The sequence below is a fragment of the Aythya marila genome (genome assembly GCF_965140915.1).
Source record: "Aythya marila genome assembly, chromosome: 2".
Classification (NCBI taxonomy): Eukaryota; Metazoa; Chordata; class Aves; order Anseriformes; family Anatidae; genus Aythya; species Aythya marila.
This window is the reverse complement of record NC_139043.1, coordinates 6,110,705-6,128,175: the sequence shown is the minus strand read 5'-3', so window position 1 is coordinate 6,128,175 and position 17,471 is coordinate 6,110,705. Positions and strand designations below refer to the sequence as shown.

The following is a 17,471-nucleotide window of genomic DNA, read 5'->3' as shown; positions in this document are numbered from 1 at the left end:
GTCTTTTCCACTGAACTAGCAGTGCACTTTCTCCTTCTTCTGCTCTTAATTTTTTCGCCTTTTGATTACTTTAAAAAATATTTACAGGCATTTTGCTCTGATGGCTAAGCTCTACAATATATTTTCAGCGGTTTCATCGAGTCTGCATTTTTAGAGGCTATGTGAGGCTAGGGTCAGGGTTAGAGCCACTCATGCTGAAATACTTTGAATGCTCTGTTATTCCTAACAGCACAACTTCAATATGCATGACAAAGTCCATGCAGAGCAAAAGCTAGGCAGGTCCCCAGCAGAGGTCCATTTTGAGGACTGGAGGGCAGCATAGACCTGGGCTGAACAACTCAACCTCCCTGAAGACAACAGCTTTTTTGTGTTTGATCACCAAAGCACCACATCATCTTACATAGCAAACCACATGGTGAGAATGCAGCTTCTCTAGGTGGATATGTCATCCATGCAGAGACAGAGGCACCTCAAAGCAATGTCTCAGCTCACACAAGAGCAAAATTCCCCTTCTCTCTATCCCTGATTAACTGTGTAAGGCATGCATATGCTCCTCTCCTTTTAGCTAAAAGCCTTAATCCAGTGCTGTTTCTTTAGGTGGGAAGTGCTCCTGCTTGGAAGGAAGCAAAAGCAAGGTTTTGGAGGCGGAAAAAATGGCAGTGAGGACAGAAACTCTTGAGAGCTGTGGGCAGAAAGACTGTTCATCAGGCCCCTGGGACTTGGGTAGAGTAGAGTAGAGTAGAGTAGAGTAGTTCAGTTGGAAGGGACCTAAAAAATCACTGAGTCCAACTACCTGACCACTTCAGGGAGAACCAAAAATTAGCTTAAAGCTAAACATGTGCACCCACGCTCCCAGTGCTCATAGCAAAATCCCATTGTCATATAAAGCTTTTATGTCCATAACACAAAAATTTGCCGCTTTCAGTATGAAATTGCTACTTCTGGTAACAAGGAAGACCTCTTTAGACTTGCAAAACACCGACAAGGCCCCTATGGACTATTCAGGCATAAAAGTGACCATTTGCCAAAAGAAGTTTATTTATTTTTTAAATCTGTGTTTAGGCATCTCAAGACAGCAATTGGCCTCACAAACAAGATGGTACTGCTTGGATCAGCATTTTAAGCATGGAAAAAAATGTAGAAAAATGCTGTTTATTATCAAGAAACCACGAAAAGCTCAATAAACAGAAAACATTCACTTTAGCTATTTGAGGCTGTAAAATGGGATAGAAAGTCAAAACTAGTAACACCAAAACATAGTAAATGCTTAAAGGACTACAGATAATGCTGAGATCCATTATTTTGGCCATGGGAACACTGGTAAGGCAAAGCTGGTCCTGGTGATGGGTCAGGATGAACAAGGCCTCTTTGCCTAACCAGGACTCACTGAATTTTCCTCCACCCTCCTCTGCCTCATCCCTCCTCTCCCCCATGGGTTTTCAACCTGTCTGAGGGAGAAGAGGGCATGGAGCAGAGCAGCCGTGGCTGTGCAACTCCTGGGCTCAGTGGTGCGGGGGAAGGTGAGTCTAAGAAACCATCCCTTGTCCATTTCTAATCTGGGCTCTGTCGAGTTTTCTATTAGCAGCAGAGGGGGATGACTCATTGCACACCAGTGCTTGGACTGAAGCGCTCAGCACACGCACACTGAGTCCACAACAGAGCAAAAAGAAACCTACGGCCTTGTGCAGTGATGGGGAGCACGGAGACATCCCTTACTCCCACCCTGTAGTCCTCCAGTACCCTGCAGGATCCAGAGCACAGCATCTGCAAAGGTAAGGTGTGCTGCCAGCCTAATTCCCCAAGCCTCCCAGTTGCAGTGCAAAAAAAAAAACAACACATCTTTCCCAGTGCATGGGAGGAGTGTTACATTGGGCATACCTGGGTCATGCTGTGCAAAGCTCCGTTAGAGATCCCTGGACCAGTTCCAAATGAATAAAAGCATCCACAGCACATAACAATAATAGGTCAGGTCCTAGAAGCAATAAAACCACATTAGCAGCCTGTAAAACTATGCTAAGTAGGCTCTCTGGTTGTGTCCTGAAAAAAACTGCCTCCTCTGGTAGCTCTTTACTGCAACCACTTACACGGGTACCTGCATTTTTTAGGTGCAGAGCAAAAGCTCTTGGGGCAGGGAGTGGCCCTAGAGTGGGATGGTGAGGGGTGATGCGGGATCTTGAAGCAAAGCTTCCTCCCATGTGGGGTTTGACCCCCTGTAAGGTGCCTAGCACTGGGTGCTTTGGGGTGCCAGATGGTTTGATGCCTCTTTTGGATTAGGGGCACTTCTTTGGCCAAGAGTATGGGAACCTGACTGCTGAACTGAAGAAGCAGAAACTTGAATCCAACAGTAAGATTTTGCCAAAAACATTCAGAGATTCTCAAGACTAAAAATACTCTGTTCCCCCAGTGAGGTAAAGCTTTCTGACCAACATAAATTAATCATTATCATTAATATTTATAATTATTCTCAGAGTACATAAGAAAGGTGGGTGGTCCCTGCTCCAAGGTCCCTACAAGGAGTCCTAAATGCTTTACACGGGAGTCATCTTTCGTCCAAGGACCACCTGTAGCTGATGTTAGGATGATTGGGGAACCCAGCAGAGATTGACACTGTGTTAGACATTTTTCCAGATAATAACTGATTAAAGTTTGCATTCCAAGTACAGTTATGCTCTAGGCTTATGAAAATCTTCTCATTTGAAAGTCATTTTCCTCTGCTGCATCTGGGACAATCAGCAGCATGAAACAGAAAATAATAATAAATATGCATCAGCCCAGAGTTCATGTTCAGTCAGAGCCAGGAAGCCTTGGGCCTCTTGCTAAGGGACCCCAGTATCAGGAGGCTTGAAAGACTGAATTCTGGTACTTTAATGTAAATGAAAAAATCACTGGCTTGTAGAGATTCAATCATAATTTGTGAAGCTGCCTTTCCTCCTTACAATCCTTACCACTCAGCTCATTCACCCAGTGTTTGTAGCTCACCTCCCAGCCTGGGCTTTCCCACAGAGCAGAGGGCTTCTCCCAAAATCCTGGGTGTTTCAGCCCAGCAAGAGAGTGCTGAGACCAGTGAGCATCCCAAGGATGCTGTTTTGGTGCAGTCTCCAGTTTAGGATGCAGAGATGTGACTTACTGTTTGGCTGCAAAAAGGAAGTGGCTGTGGGATGTCTACTGTTTCTGGCCCTGGTTTCATTTTCTTAAGTCCCAATTACACGTTAGCAGAAACACAGAAGAAGGTGGTGTGACAATGCAAACAGATTTTATGGGAGAAAAAGAGATTATTTGCAGCTGCCCTCATGTGTGATATGGTAATGGTGGGGGAGTGCAGCCTCTTTAGCCTGTCCTGCATTAAAAGAGATGCATCAAGGTTTGGTGATGTGAAGCAGATCTGTTTTGTTGAGGCTATTAACTTGGAAAGAATTCCACCCTTCATAAGATGTTGGGGACTTGAACTTCCATCATTTCCCAGCTCTCTCCAAATACCTGCTGCGTCGTCCTGCAAATCCCGTGTTGGCCAGGCAATGCAAAGAGAGAGAAAGGTCCAGTCACAGCATGACGAGGCAGTCAGCTCCCCGGGCACTGAAGGGCTTGGAAGAGTTTCTGCCTCCTCTCCTGTGTCAACCAAAATATCTTACGTGGTGCAAAGAAATGCTGCACACATGTCACTGCGCAAAGCTTATTAAAATAAAATAAAATAAAATAAAATAAAATAAAATAAAATAAAATAAAATAAAATAAAATAAAATAAAATAAAATAAAATAATAAAATAAAAATGAAGGAAAGAATGGTAAAAGTGACTTAGGTGACAACAGTAAAGTAAAAAGACACAGTGAGAAATCTGTGGCTAGAGACATCACTGGCCTTTTTGAAGACAAGAATGAACTTTTCAAACACAAAGACCAAAATGTATTGTGGAAGTACTGTCAGGTGCAACGCCACAGAAAAGGCAAAAATGTTCAACACAGATTTCTGTTCTGTATTCAGGGGAAAAAAAAATACAACAGAGGAATAACACTCTGAGAATGACATTTTTTCCATTTTACAAATAACAAAGAGGTACTACATACAGAAACTTCTACAGCTTGACTTTTTAAATCAACAAGTCAGGATAACTGTACCCAAGGGTTACTAGAGGCTTGGCCAGAATTCACTCTGAGTATCAATGTTGCTTTCCTAGGTCTTGGAACACTGCTGTAAAGCACTTGTGGCAGGATTTTATATGGATAAACAGAAAGATCTGAGTGAACGTCACCTCTGCTTTCTGGCCAGACAAGCAGAATAGCTGATGCAGGGCTTGGTTAATCAGCGCTGAGAGGGCACAAATATAATTTGATGGGAATGTTGCCCCCGTACAGTGCTCAGTTTTGATGTCGCCAACTCAAGGGTTATGGGGATGAATTAGAAAGGCTGAGGGAAGCATCACCAAGGACATTTACAGGCTAGAAACCAGACTTATGGTAAATGATGCAAAGAGCTTCATCATACGAAAGAGAAAGGCAAAAGATGAATTCACTTCTGTACCAGTACCCTTGGACAAACACAGCCACGACAATACTGCTACTCTGCATATTACAGAGGGCTTTGCAGCCTGTCAGACAAACATAGAAGAAATCCAGTGGCCAGGAACTGGAACAAAAGATATATAAATAAGGCACAACGTGCACACTTTTAACAAAATAATTTGACTGTGATTTTCCAAAGACTGCCAATTTACCAAAGACTGAAGGATGGAAAATCCACCTCCCTGAATTAATGTTTTCTAGGTAATATATGCTCTAGCTCCAACACTAATGAATTATGGGGACTCCTCTGCTATTATTGAAATGGAGGAGGTGATCACAGTTTCACTTTACAGTTTAATAATCTCTGATGGATGCAGTTGAGCTTAAATTCTATAACCTGTATTTATTTATTTTTTTTATCCCACTACCAAATCAAGTGAAAGGCACAAACAGAATTCCTGCACTTGGGCTTGAAAACACTGCACAGCACAGCATTTATGTAGTTCTGTTATAAAATGCGAGGGGAGGGATGAGAAAGCTATCCAGTTGGAAATAAACAGATGCAAAGGTGAAAACTTACTGCTGATCTAGACAGGCACTGGGACCCTCCCAGCCTGCAGGAAGGTGGCTCAAATCTCCGCTCCTTTCCTGCTCCAGGGGCTGTGTTGCAGACACGCGAGCATCGCCCTGCGACACCACCTCATTGGCACCCAGCATGCCAGGGAGTGGGAGATAGTCAGCCTAAAAATAGGCTGTCCTCTGCTTTGGCTCTCCCCTCCCTCCGTCCCTGCGGCACAGGGCTGGCGGTCCAGTGAAAAACAACCAGAAAAGCAGCGGAGGGAGCAGGGTGGTATTTTTGGAGATGGAGGAGAGGGACGCAGTGCATGGGTCCCCACCTGACCTCGTGCTTCTTGGAAAGAGCGTTTTCCACAATGTTTAGCACTGGAGCTGCAACCCGAGTCCACCGTGAGCCCTGTGCGGGGACAGCACGGAGCCGTGCAGCCCGTCCTGGCTGTCCTCGGGGCGTCTGTCCCTATCTGACCCACAGCCAAAGCGGCTGTGGAGCAGCTGAGGCTGGCTTTCATTGCGTGAAGAGCACAGATCCCACCACGGATAACCCCATCAGAGGCTCTCCATGTTAACCACCACCCTGTCGCCAAGCCTTTGCTTACACAGCCCATGGATCACTGTGATTTCTGGCTCAAGGAGCCAGCCTTTACAGGCAGCAAAGCCTCACAGGACAGTTTTAACAGGAATTTCATTGACACTGAAGTTTCTTGCTGGACTTTGAAGAACACTTGAACTTTAGTCTGACATTTAAGTACGAAAAATTCTGTATGAAGCCCAAATTAAGAGATCATTCTTTTTGCTATTGATGCTTTTCCGTGTATGCAGCTCTACAAAGTCTCTGAACATCAGTAACATTCCAGAAAGCATCAGTTCTGCTTTTAACTGGGCACGACAAGTCAAAATCAATTAGAGATTGATCTCAATTATGGCTTTTTTTAATTTATTTTTAGCACGCAGTTCAGTAACCAAAGTGAAGAAATGCAATCGATGAAGCTAACTTGCTTTTTAGCAAAGCTATTGCCTAGATTATAACACGTTTTTGCAAAGTTTCTCAAGCTCATAAAGGCAACTGTGTAAATAATGTCACTTATCGAATTCTGCAGAGTGCTCTAACAGCAAGACTGATGGGTTGCCTAATACATTGTGTAGTTGCTATAAGCAATAATCTCCTGTGCTAATCACAACTTTCACATTCATTAACATTATAGAAATCTACCTAAAGAAATAATGTACCAGGGAGCCATTCAAACATGCACAAAACTAGCTATGAATATAAAACTAGCTTTCAGACTAGCATTAGGAGGAAAATTAGAACCAACATAGGGATATTTCAAATAAATGTGCAAGGTCCAGCATTTTGAGCCCTAGAATCCTAGAATCACAGAACATCCTGATTTGGAGGGGACTCACAAGCATTATTGAGTCCTGGCTCCATACAGGAGCACCCCAAAAACAGACCCTGTGTCTGAAAGCATTGACCAAATGCTCCTTGAACTCCTGCAGCTCGGTGCTGTGACCATGTCCCTAGGCAGCCTGTTCCAGTGCCCGACCACCTTTGGGTGCAGAATCTTTCCCTCACACCCAGCCTGACCCTCCCATGTCCCAGCTCCATGCCGTCCCCTTGGGTCCTGTCGCTGTCCCCAGAGAGCAGAGCTCAGCGCCTGCCCCTCCGCTCCCCTTATGAGGGAGCTGCAGGCTTCCATGAGGCCTGGTTTGGGCCTTGCGGTGCTGCAAAGCACTTCGCTTGTTCAGCTGTCGCAATTTTCAGTGAGCATGAAATGATGGTGCTCTGCATTCAAGATGGGATCCTGGGCCACTGAAGTGAGAGAAGAAAATGTCATTGCAAGCACATTCTTCCAGGTTTCGTTCAGGATCTGAGGAACCTGAAGTTACTGGCATGATGAACACCACATGATTTAGCAAACATGGAGCATGCTGGCACACCTGCCCTCTTGCACTTCCTAGCACAGTTTCTTCATCAAATGAGCATCCGAATCTCTAAGTTGTGCTTGAACTGAGACACCAGACTTCACAGGAGCCACATGTTGCTGCTCAGCATGTTTTCTAGCTGAATAGGGTTGACACTGGGGATGGATAACTTGACAGACTCACAGAAGATAAGCATTACTTAAAGACTATAAGCATTACTAAAGGCTATATCCCAACTATTAGCTCAGAAAGCCCACCTGGCAATTAGCATCCTATGCAATACATAGGGGAAAAAAAAGCATTTTGGTCTGTAAGCAATGGCAGAAAGTGGGTTTTACTGTTCAGGGAAGGCAAAGCCTGTAGCAGAGCAGGGTGAGGAGGAGGAGCAGAAGGGGGCCACCTCTGTTCTCCTTTGAACCCAGGCCAGTCCCTGCTGTGGCTGTGTAAATCGCTGCTGGCCACGTGTGCCTCCTGGCAGGAACGGTGTCAGCTGGGGATTACTTCTCCATTTTCCCCTCCTCGTACCATCTCGCAGTGATGGCCAGGGGAGAAGCAGCTGCAGCCTTGCTGCAAGGGTGCACATGCACGGGGGGGAGGTCCTCAGTATATCCCCACTAAATGCCAGCTCCATTTGCACCACCGTCATGCAATAGGCAGGCACACATCCCCCATCTGACACCACAGATGACAGATCCCAGCAAAATGGGGAGTGTGCAACTGGTGGAGCTAGAAATTGCATTCCAGCTGGTGCAGCTGAAAATTGCATTTTCAATAGCTCTGCTTTATTCCTGATTTTTATAGATTTGTATGTATATACATGGTTAGTAATTCATACTTGATGTGGTGCCAGTACAGACGAACATCTCCCAGGCATGCATATGGTCTTAGCCATGTGTGGGGCAGGATTAGAGCAGAGGGAGGGCCATGGTCCTCTGGGACAACATATATATCCCTCTTTCATCTCTTCTGGTCTTTATCAGGACCACAAACTCTCACAGCTGCGCGCACACATTTTTATGTTGGAGTCTTTTCAGATGTGATTTTGAAAAGGGACGAAATCCCAGAGCTTTGTTCCCTAAATCTCCTTTAAAACTGTACAATTAGCTCTACATAGTCTACACCTGGCATTATGTGACCTCATGAACCTGGTTAATGTAGGTTAAGTGGACACCAGCCTGGCAGTGGGATACTAAAAATACAATACAATACAATACACTAAAAATTCTTTGAACAATTCACTTTACTTAAAATAATCTGCTCCCCTATAGGTCTCTGAGGGATTGGCTGTCATGAAGTTATGTGGCTGAGTCACCCTACAGTCACCTTCTTTACAATGATAGAATCATCTAGGTTGGAAAAGACTTTTCTCTCAGTCTCTCCACTCTCTATCTGGGATCACCCTCTCCTTTGACAAAACTCGCACAACCCAAATATCTTCTAGTCCTAAATCTCTGAGCCAAATAATCCAGGAGGTTCAAAAGCTACAGGACAGGACAGACGCACAGTAAGAGTAATGGTAAAACCAATTTTCTTTGGGAAAACAGGCAACAAAAGATAGTTTTCTACATCTTGTCCAATGAATGAGTACACTGAAAATTAGAATGTGCTGTGCAACAGAATTATTATGCTATTTCCTTCTTATATTTAACCAATCCAGGAGCTAAAGGAATACAAAAGACATTACATCTGGCCTAATAGGTAATCAAAAACCACCTGAAAGACACCTTTAGAAAATTCTAGGAGCAGGAATGGTGTTTCAGAAATATAATGCTTGATCCCAAGAAATCAAAAGGAGCTTTACCTTTGGCTGCACTGGGGTCTGGATCAGGCCCTTAAAATAATGCTGGAAATGTTCCAGAAAACTTATTTCAGCTACATTTAAAGCCTGTGCTTTGCAGCTATTCAGTAATTTTCACTGTTAGTATTAAACTGTCCAGGGGATTTTTATGCTCGTAAACAAATCCCCCATCTCCCTTATGTTGCACTTATGTTGACGCTGCATCACTGACTTCAATAAACAGTCTCCTGATTCACCGTACAAGGAGACAGCCAGCAGAATTAGGCACCAGAGATGTGCCTAAAAGCCTTGGTTTCAGATTCTGAATATCACTTTAGCTAATTAATAAAAGAAAACCACAGCCCAGAATCTTTCAGTGTTTTCAGACCGTAACCTCATATTCAGCCACTTCCTCTGTTCCCAGGAGTCTGGAGTCACCATGAGTATTTTATTATTATTATATTTTTAAGTTTGGGGATCTTTTTTTTTCGCCACCTCCATACCCCAAAAAAGGTCATGTGTGACCCAGTGCAGTGTTTCTGGGGTATTGACAGCTACAGGACAAAGCAGGTTGCCCAAGCCACCCTGGGCACCCAGGTGGACGTCCGTACACCTTGCAGCTGCTTGTTGGGACACTGTGAGAAAACTCTGGGGAACTGTCAAGTTTAGGCAACTTCACAGGAAAGAAAACCCAATGCAACTCAAACAAGACTTTCACTAAAGGTAAAGGAACCCAAGAATTCATAGACTTTCCTAGGAAGGTTTCTACTCCACTTTTATCCTCCTGTAAAGAATTCAGAGCCTTGATTCAAAACTCCCTGCACACAGACAGAACAGGAGTGCAATGGAAATTTGTTGCAGATCTTAAGCATTATGTTCAGGAACAAAATTACTTCTTCAGCTAAAGTTCAGAAGTGCCAAGAAAGGACATGACGGGAGCAAAAGGCACAGGAAGTGAGAGATGACTTTTTCTGTCTTTTTCCTCTGATATTCATATGATGATTCTTTTTTTTTTTTTTTTTCCTTCAGCTATGACATGTTGTTTCATAACAACTATTCACTTCTCTCTCTTTATCTAACAGCTGTCTGCTGAGAAAGACTGGTAAAAAAAAATCTAAGCATGTTAAAAATGAGAGAAACTATTCATATGCAATGTATAATTGCATGCTATATTTAAATTCTTGTACATTATCTTTCAAATTATATTTAGTTTCAACAGTAAGAGAAAAAAAAAATCCTGTACTTTCTAACATTAGCAACAGAATTTGTATATTGTTTTCAAATACAACAGCTCTTTCTGAGAAACTTTTGCCAAGGAATAACTAATGATTCAAGACAGGGAATCTGGCTAGATCAGATGTATTCTGACACTGGCACACTAACTGTCACCCAGAGCGAAACCGGGCAGTCCTCGGGGAAGCTACTGCACAAATCTGGATTAGCTCCACCGAAGTCAGATGAGTCGATCTGGATTTATGGAGCTGAGAGCAGAACCCAGCCCTCTGCTTGACAAATGAACGGAAGGAAAAAGCGACAAGGACTTCAGCAAGCTACGGGTAACTTTGCCACGCACCACAGCTCTGACGGGGTTATTTCCTGAGCATGCCGGCAGCAGCCTCTGTTCTCACATGAATGGGAATTACATGCATGTGTTGAGGGAGATTAGACTTTTCAACATGAAACACTGTTTAAAGATAAAGACCAAAAAAAAATCCTTAAGATACTTGCAGTGCTTCCCAACCCCTCTTATTGCCTCCAGCCCCTTCAGCAGCATGGAAGCCACACATCACTCCATGTCAGGGCCTCAAACTCCAGCCAGGGAGGCAATAGAGATGATGTGCTTGGCCCCAGGGAGGGCAAGGAAGTGGCTGCGTCATGCTGCCGTGCTTGCTGTGCTAAATCTGGGGATCAGGGATGGGTAGAAACCCTCGTCCAGACGCACAGGACAACCTCTGTAACATAAGAGCAGGCATGGGCAGGTGAACCAGGATGAGGACACGAGCACCGGGGAGCTTTAGAGGGAAGAGGTCTTCTCCTGACCAAGGGAATGGCACTGTTAGCTCCACCTGGTAAAGTATTTCAAGCTGCCAGGGAGGGGAATATGCGCTGGTGCAGGGGGTACCTTACCTGCAGCACCCAGTCCCATTAAAAGCAGCGCAATTGCCCAGTTGTAATCAGGCAGGTATTTTAAAGAGTCTTTGGCGTGATTTTATAATTGTGCATTATGTAACAGCTACTAACGTGTCAGACCTGGGACGATGCTAAATGCCTGTCTACAGGTCAGGCTGTAATGCTTTGATGATGCGTTTCCAAGCTGTGCAAGCTGGGCTGAAGCTCTCTCATCATTTCATGCTCCCCTTCCACCACCCATGCTGTCCCACAGCTTGTGCTGCATCTCCAGCAGCACAGGCACCTGCAGAGTTTCCCACCACCGTGCAAAGCCTCCCCCTAACACCTCTACCCCTTTTAGGTGGCTATATCATGGAGGAAAAAATTAAATTTTCATCACAGACTTGCTCAATTTTATGAGCTTTACACAACAGTGAGGATTTATTGGTTTATTTAATTGTCACCGGTATGATTTTTTGAAAAGTTTGTGCTTCTTTGGGATTTCCCCAGGGCAATGGCTGCCCTCATACAGCCCATTCCGAGAAATGCTCCTCGGAAGACTGAAGTGGGCTGGCAGTGGAGCACAAAACCTGAGCTGGCTCTGACTGGGGTGAATTTTGCTCACTGAAAATCGCCAGAAATGTGCTGCCCTCTGTGCTGCCCTGTTCTGATTAACCTGGGCCAAGTGGGCATCTGGCTCCTGTGACTTTTAAACCCCTTGTCAGTGTTCTGTAAGCCGGCCAGGGGGAATGGTGGCATATTGAGCCACTGAGACACAAACAACACTGCCTGTTTGTTTGCATAAAGTGAATATTTCATTACAATAAGAAAAAGAATCTTTGAAAAATCACTTTATGAATAATAGAGTCTTTGAGAATGGATTTTGGCCTCAAAACTTAGTATCTAATTTATCTTCAGCTAATGGGTCTTGAAAGAATTTGTCCACAAGCAAGTTTTCCTATACCTTCCTATTGCACAGATTCCTCGATTTTCTCTAAAGCATTAGAGAAATATTAAATCATAAACAGAAAAAAAAAAAGAAAGAGAGAGAGAGAGAAAAAAAAAAAAAAAAAAAATACTAATTAAAAAAATCAACCAACCACACTAAACAAACAACAACTGCACCCCACCAAGACAAAACCCCTCCAAAACTCTAAAACCTGGCTTATTGGTGAAAATCAGCCTACAAACTCCATGACTACTGAGAGACACTCCTTACTTCCAACATAGACACCTTACTCATGCCCACAGTCTGCTTTCAGTGTTATACACTCAAATATTGACCATCAGTATGACATTTTAAATGTCCCATACTAATCCTGGAGTTAGACTAAAGTTAGTAAAGTATGATAACTTTCAAATGATGCACAGCAGTTTTAGCTTCTTAGGAATCCAGCAAGGTTAAAAAGCAACCTGTAACCTGTTGGCAGGGCTTTAGCACTGCAGCAAAAAGCCTCTTTAGTGGATGCTTAGTGAGCCAGGGAAGTTCAATTCAAGCTGAAAGTTGAAATAAACAATCTGATAAGGAACAGACTTATTTTCTATAGGGTAAATAAGAAATGTTCTCACTTTAAAATCAATTAAATTCAAATTAAATTCAATTAAAAAAAAAAAAAAAGGAAAAGGAAAACTCAATGCTGAACAGAATTTTAAAGTTTTCAGCCTGTTTTGGTACAACTTTATTATTTGATGTGTGGTATCTCTGTATTTAAAAAAGCTCTTGCACTATTATGATAAAAAAATCAAGCCATTTTTGTCATGCAGAATTGTGATTAAAATGGCTTTGTTGGTTTCAAAGAGCAGGGAGGCATGTTTTTGCCATGAAAGATAAGGGGTCTTTCAACATGAATGAAAATTTTGCACACAAAGGGTTTGCAAACCTCCTTGCAGGAGGCTGAGCCCCACCTCAAAGGTGGACATATTAAAGGAAAGGGAATTTTTGTCGTTCAGTTGCCAGCTTTCCTGGGAGTATGCTGCAGTGAACTGTGACTGATAAGTAGCCTGTGAAGAAGGGATACAAACCATAACCACAATAGCTGGCACTACACGTATTTAACAAAACCACTGTGTCTCTTATTCTTATCTTGTCCCCCTCCTCTGTCCCCAGCCTGCTCAGGGACCAGGATGGGAACAGCTCTTTGTCAGTGTCTCCTCATTCTTCTCCCAAGCTGAAACCTGAGCAGCTCCACTGTGGGAGCTCACCCACTGGGACTGGGACTGGGACGCCCACAGATGGCCCAGTAACACCATACTGGAACGACTAGGGAATAAAGAAGGAAACTGTTAATATAAGGAAAGGAAGGCATCTTTGTAATAGTGACCACATCACCTGCAGCTTAACTTGAAGGAGGTCACAGTCTGAATGGTGGAGCAAAAGGATCCTCCACAACAAACTTTCTGCACTACCGGGATCTCTTCTGTGACACAAAAACAGCAGGAAGGAGAGAGGGGTTAGGGACATACCAGTTCTGGAAAAGTTTTCTTTTCCTCATTATTAGTAACTCTAATTACTTTGAAAGAAGAGCAGTGATATAAATCCTGCAGAGCCAGAAATGTGACCTGATTTCCTTCCTGATTTAGAAACTGTCACTTTGCAAGAGAAACCCAAAGAGACAGAGCCAGGTCAAAGTGGGCCCATCAGTTTGGTTTGCAAAATAAATAATAAAACAAGATCAATAGAAATATAGCAAGGGTTTTGTGTTGGTCAGTGTTCATAAGGACGATGGTTATTTTAATGATAAACAAACAGATGCTTATCTGATCTGTTTGCAGAGATATATGATACCATGGAATAGATATCCACTGTAAGCATATAGGGATATACCCGAGTGATTTCGTGTCTTTTCCTCCAGGTTAGAATCAAAGAATGGCTCGGGTTGGAAGGGACCTTAAGGACCATCCAGTTCCATATCCCTGCCATAGGCAGGGACACCTCCCATCAGCACAGACTGCCCAAAGCCCCATACAGCCTGGCCTTGGACACTTTCAGGCATCAACAACAACAGACACTGTAGACAAAACGGAGAAGCAGAGAGAATTTAAAATATAAATTCATACTTTGATTAAGGCTCTACCACAAGATAGCATGTAACACAAGCAGAAGTCAAGTATATACTTCAGAGAGACACTGCCTTTGTAAAACATGATTTTTATTTAACAGAAGTGAGAAATTACTTGTTGCCACCTTTTAACTATCAGACCTATAATTTTCCAAAATAATTCTTGAAGACGATTGGAGACAACTTACACAGTAGTAATTTTAAAGAAAAACTGAGCAACCACCCTATGAAAACAACAGGTCTCTTCTGTGTTTTTCAAATTGAGATTTAAAAAACAAAGACATCTGAGGGGGTGATAGATGATAAGCTGTTCCTTCCAAAAAGCATGACCAGGATTTCCAAATAACCACTCAACACACTTTAACAGGCAACCCAAAATGTTCCTTCCTCACATACATGTGCAGAAGATTCCTTTCAGATACTAAATTGGAAATAGTAAAGAAGGGATAAATAACTGTCTAATACCAAAAATAAGGACTTTTAAAGAAGTTAAAACCAGCTATATTTCATAAATCTTCTATGCCTTTCAGAATGTCATTTTCTATCAATACAAACTTTAAATATGACTATGCATTTAAATCAAGAACACAGTCACTACTCAGCCGTTTTCTGTACCTGTAGAAGTCTTAGGAGGTGTTAACTGGTCCCATGGGGGTTAGTCCATCATACCATGAACAGAGGCTAGTTTCTGATTCAAGCCAAGAATACAATGCTTTCCTCTGTGTTGCAGTTTTAAACTCTATACCCATAAGCTGTCATTCAGAAGCAGGAAGCCTCATGATCTACATACACCCTTCATGGTCAAGATATTTGGGCTACATACCCAATGATGCAACTGAGTTCCTCTGTGATCTCTAACAAGTGACTGAGGCTATGAAACAATATCAGTTCTCAACCATACTGTACAGAGTTTTTGCATGCTTTAAATCTACAGCACTCCTCACAGCATAAACTACTCCTCCATGCAGACACAGGTATCAAAATCTCATCCTTTGTGTTTCTAAAGCCCTTTGAGAGTCCTAGACAAAAAGTACAAATCTGCATGATAAAAGGATTCAGAATTAATTTCAAGAACTGAGAAAAAACACATTACAACATGAAACTCCAAACACATACAAGTTAAGTAGCATATTCCTCTATGCTTATTTCTGGCAATACTGCGATCTGTCTCATACCAAAGATTACATAAACCCCACTACTTAAAGCTGAGACCTTTTGGCACATTAATCTAAAAATATCACAACTTGCAGCACAGGCTTCCATTGCTTAATTGTTGAGACACTTTTCCCCCAAAAGACACACTTTTTTTCTTAAGCACCCTCTATTTCTGAAGGTCTCCATCAGCTGTGTTTGCCATTTGAAAAGGCTACACCAGAAAAACAAAAATATTACCGAAATCATTGGGCATCACTCCAATCCCATTTGCATCATTCCTATCGCATCCCAACACAGGGTTCCCCGCAACTTTTTTGGAACCAGACAACATCTCATCGGAGGCAAGGCACCCAAACCAATAAGCAGCAGTACTCTCAAAAACACCACTTTCTTAGTCCATTAGAATAAGGGGGTTTCACTCCTCGCTGCCTTACAGCTCTGACCTTTCCAGTTCTCTGCCACCAAAAGCTTATAGGATCTGCTGGATCCATCTGCGACTCCACCTGGCCTGCTTTCCCACGCCAAAAGGACGGATCAAATATACGTGTCTGAAAACACATCCCTGCGTCCTCGTCATGCCACCCAGGGGGGACCCTCCAACTCAACCTCCACTGCCTTAACCCGAGAGGAAGCCTCCAAAAACCACTTCTGCAAAGCCCAGAAATCCTGGAAAATAGCAGCAAAATGAACTTCAGCACCCTGGACAGGACACGCACAAGCAAAATTGTGAAATCGGCACATCCGCCCTGAAAATGTTATGACTGGACATGACCCTTTAGGACACATCTGCGGGCCTGTTTATTTTTAGTATTGACAAATCCTCTTTGAATCGCCGCGGTTATTCCACCATACGCCCTGTATTTCGGGAATAGCTGCTTGTTGCCCCAGCTGTGGGAGAAATCGGGGCCACCAGCTCCAGATCCGCCGCCCGTCTGCAGGATCAGCAGCTGCCCCAGTTGCAACTGGAAAGGCTCAGCTCAAGCACCCACAAAGCTCAGCTCATCCTTTCCAAGCAAAACGAAACCTGTTGCCGTAGGTGCACGCGGCTCGTGTATTTCTCCACTTTTTAGAAGCTCATCTCCACCTCCTCACCCGAATCTCCAGGAAAAAATATAATTAAAAAGTCTGATATATTTCCATTGCAGCCACACTTTGGTTGCATAAGTTTTGCTTTAATTTAGCTTTCATTCTCTCTCGCGGTGCTCCCAGTATGTCACCGTTCCCCCCGGGGCTGCCTTGATAAAATCATGATCACCTTGCCGGAGTGCAGCACAGCTCTCCCTGTTTTCCTTTCACTTGCACAAGCCAAGTGGAGTTTTTAATGTATGCCGTTAAAAACTCCAAGTGTTTTAAGCCCGGGTGTTCTACAAATGGCTTTGAGGTGAGTGGTGTTATTAAGATATATACTTAATATATTATGACAGTTCTTATAAGTAATATCTGTAGTACTCTCATGATACAGGAGAATGATTAATTTTCCCTGCCACCGCAGAAATATCCATTCTAGCTCATCTCTTCCCTTCAAAACGTGCCACTAAATTTCCATTCAAAGACATCCGACACCACATGACATTACCGAACAATTTGCAGAGTATTTTCTGTGTTGTTATCTCTTTCCGGCACTTCTGGACGCGGAAGCGAGACGGAAACTAGACAAATTCCCAGCCAGAGTTCCCCTTCAGCAGCAAACCCTACATCTCTACCTCCTCCACTTTTACACCCCGGAGCAAGCTCTGCTGAGCCAACTTCTCTCTCCTCCAGCCCGGCAGCCTCACTGCCACCCTCCCCGGACGGGACAGCGCTCCCACCTCGAGGGGAAAACTTTAGGGGAAGGCAAAATCCCAACACGCCAAATTCCTCCAACATTTTCACGACCAGACATCTTTGGCTCTCCTTTTTTTTTTCTTTCTTTTTTTCTTTTTTTTTTTATTTATTATTACCGAGCAACAACACCACCAACACCAACAACAAAAATAAGAGAGAAACTTACATCGGTTTATTTAATTTTTCCTGCTACCCCAAGAGTCCCAGAGCCACTTCATTGTATCCACAGAGTTTTTAGTCCCCCAGAGGAACGTCCCGAGGGAAGAGCCCGGCTGCGGGGCGCGCTGCCCGGCCACCGCCGAGGGTTCATGGCTCGGAGCCGCCGCGCCGTGTGCGGCAACCGTGGGAGCGCAGCCCCGGCCGGGCGGCGGGGGCGGGAGGGAGGGAGGGGGGGAAGGAGGGATGGAGGGAGGAGAGAGGGAGGGAGGGAGGCACATCCCGCCCTTCCCCGCCCCGTCGAGCCGGGCCGGGGCCGGGGCCGGCCCGCAGCGCCCTCTGGTGCGGTTGGGGAGAAGGGGGAGGAAAAAATTTGGGGGGGTGGGGGGGTAGGG

General features: G+C 43.9%; 1 protein-coding gene across 5 annotated transcripts in view; it reads right to left on the bottom strand.

Annotated features, from left to right (window-relative positions):
• The window catches only part of LOC309874737 (sodium channel protein type 5 subunit alpha-like), a 206,962-nt gene extending 189,711 nt beyond the window's left edge, over positions 1–17,251 (bottom strand). For 4 of the 5 annotated variants that reach the window (XM_082753226.1, XM_082753222.1, XM_082753224.1 and 1 more), the window contains exon 1: positions 17,087–17,251. The gene's annotated coding sequence lies outside the window, so the exon portion shown is untranslated. Of the gene's footprint in view, positions 1–1,878; positions 1,973–17,086 lie in introns of all 5 variants that reach the window. The other variant, XM_082753223.1, reaches the window with a different exon arrangement.
• Between the last annotated feature and the right edge of the window lie 220 nt (positions 17,252–17,471).